The following is a 2949-nucleotide window of genomic DNA, read 5'->3' as shown; positions in this document are numbered from 1 at the left end:
AAAGGATAATCTCCTTTCTTCTGGGTCCTGCACAGTGTCAAAGGTGTCTAGAACAAACTGTTCTAGGTCAGTGAGAACTAGAACGTTTCATCTGACTCATTTCAGAGGTACCTGTTCATAACATGAACATTCATTATTTTCACAACAATTTATCTCAGTGTTATCTTCTGAGCTATCATCACTTTGTATATGATTTAAGATTTCTCCCAATCTTCCTTTGATATCCTCAGAATCTGATTCAAGCAAGGCTTGAATTTCTTGTTTTACTTTTGATTTGAAACAGTTTGAAGATTTATGACCCTTTTGGCCACAGTTGAAGCAAACTAAATCATTTGCCTTGTGTTCCTTTTTAAAATTTTTGAAGACATTTCCTGTGTCATATTTCTTCTTATGCCTTCTTCTCATAGGGTGTTTTGCTTTCTTATCATAATTTCTTTTATGGTCTCTATGTGACCTTCTTCTTTGGGATTCAAAAGGATCTTGGAAACCGAATTGGTAGCAAAATTCTCCCAACTCCTTTTCCCAATAGCCCTTTGCTTCTTGAGTTGTTCTTTAATTTTTAAATCATTGCAAAGTTCAGCTCCTACCAACTGTATTTTCTGAGTTATCTTTCCTATATCTAGGTTTTGATAATTTATGCTACCTTCTCCTTCTTTTCTCAAAGAGTTTCTAACCTTTTCAGCAAATAGAGGAGGTAAGCCAGATATATATTTTTCTTTCCAAAAATCTTGATTAGGATCTGGAAGAGTATATAATTTTGATAAAAAGGAATCTTTGTACCACCTAAAATCTGTCATGGTTTTGCATCTCAAATTAATCAATTGCTCCCTACTCTTTTCATAAATATCCTGGTAATTACCAGCAAAGTGGTAAACTATGTTGTAGAGCAGGGTTGAGATGGCATCAGAAACAGATCCTAGAGGTTGTCCTTGATCATTGGTTAGGACAATTGGCCTACCATTTTCATCTATTTTAACGGCCTCAATAATCGATTTTCTTTGGGTTTCACTAAGGTAGTCATCCCACCAACCCCTTAATTGTTCAGAAAATCCAATGACAATCATATGGGCTGCTTCCTTCTCTTTATTTCCATTTGCTATGCAAGCATTTGCATACATAATCATTTGATGACACATGGTAAAAATTTGGTATTCAACAAACCCATCAAGGTTCCACTCAACTATTTCCTTGCCATTGAAGCAAGTCATGTTGGCTATGTGCGGCAATTCTTCAAACTGAAGATCCGCATAGGTTGGTCTTGGATAATAATTTCTTGTCATAGCCGTTTGGGTTGTTGTTTTAAACGTTTTAATTTTGTTGATCACATCTTTACTTTCACCATCAGTGATCTGGTTAATATATTTGTTGACCTTTAAATTTCCAAGTTTGTTGGATAATTCATTGATCAATTCCTCAGAAACAGAGGATCCCATAGCCTTTTGTTTTCCAAGTTCAAAGTTGGAAGAGGCCATTTGTGGAACAAAAGGTGGAATGACTATTTGTGTCTGGGGAACCTCAGAATGAGAGCTGGAAGGAAGATTTACCTTTACTTCACTTTTGTTAGGCTTTGTTCCATCCGTAAGAATGGCTTCTATCCGCTCTGTCTGCAGGCCAAGAGCATGCAAAGATATATTTGAAAATTTTTGTTGTTCTACCAAGTGACCTATGTGTTCAACTTTTATAGGTTCAGCATAGGTAGCTCTAGATATATTTTTGAGTGGACAGGCCTTAATGCTTTCACCTTTTGCTTCTAATTGGATAGGTTCAAAAGGTGGATGCACAGCTTCTACCTGTTTACCACTGGTGGTCTTCCAATCTTTAGAAACCTTTTTTATCATGGTTATCTTCTCATTATCAGACTCAGGTTCTATCTTATCCTTTTGCTTTAAACCTGGTTTAAAGAATTCTTCAAAATATCTGATCTGACTATTTTCATACCAATCAAAGAAGAATATGTTCTTCTTTTGCTCAATCATCTCTTTGTGCCAAACTTCTCTAATTTTTAGCCTAAAAGGCTGATCCACATTCTTGAAATACCTTTCCTTTTTGGCTTTATTTTTGGGAAGTGCTATTTCTCTGCGGAGAAGCTCTTTATCGATTTGGAACTCCATTTCCCTTACTATATAACAATATGTTTGTAGTTCGGGATCATCAGTCTCATTGATTTCAAAATCAGAGATTGATGGTTCATAGGAGTTATCTTCATAGGTAGCATAGACAATATTCTATGGTTTCATCTGGGGTCTATTGTCAATGCTAACCGAGGGCCTAGATTGGACAAAGGCTTTTCTTTTGGAGGAGAAAGCGACTTCAACATCCCCATCAGGAGTTTCAGAGATAGATTGGACTTCCGTTTGCTCAAGGGTTTGTGGCTCAACAGCTTGAGTCAAGGTCCAGTTTTCGGGCAGCCTTATTTCTTCCCATTTTAAGGCTTTTGGAGTGATAATATTGTTTCTGGGATTAGCCTGTAGCAAGGTACTAAGGCCTTTGGGTGTATATTGTTTTGCACATGGAGCTAAGGAGGTCATGGCCTTGTAATAGATTCTGTAAGTTACAGAAATGTTCTCACTTCCTGGTTCAAGGTCAAAGCCTGATGTTTGCAAATCTAAGGTGAGAGCTTTATTGATATGTGGATCAGAAAGAGATACTGAGAAATCTGGAAAGGTTATGTATAAGACTGGACCAGTACAGATTCTAGCTTCGACCATCCCAAGTAAAGAATCCTGAAATCTTTTGTTTCTACAGTCTCTTAGACAGGCCAAGATGGATACATTTAAACCTTTTCTGGTCATGGATCTGATGGCTACTTGGACCAAACCAAAGTGCAGATAATGATATTGGGGTTTAGCTCTAATGTCATTTATTTCTCTTTCAGAAAGGAGGTGCAAGGTCTCATGCATGGTATTAATACGACATGTTTTTTCAATGGTTTTAATAAAGTAGTCTGAA

The sequence above is a fragment of the Sorghum bicolor genome, chromosome 5 (genome assembly GCF_000003195.3).
Source record: "Sorghum bicolor cultivar BTx623 chromosome 5, Sorghum_bicolor_NCBIv3, whole genome shotgun sequence".
NCBI classification, from domain to species: domain Eukaryota; kingdom Viridiplantae; phylum Streptophyta; class Magnoliopsida; order Poales; family Poaceae; genus Sorghum; species Sorghum bicolor.
This window is presented reverse-complemented; position numbering follows the sequence as displayed.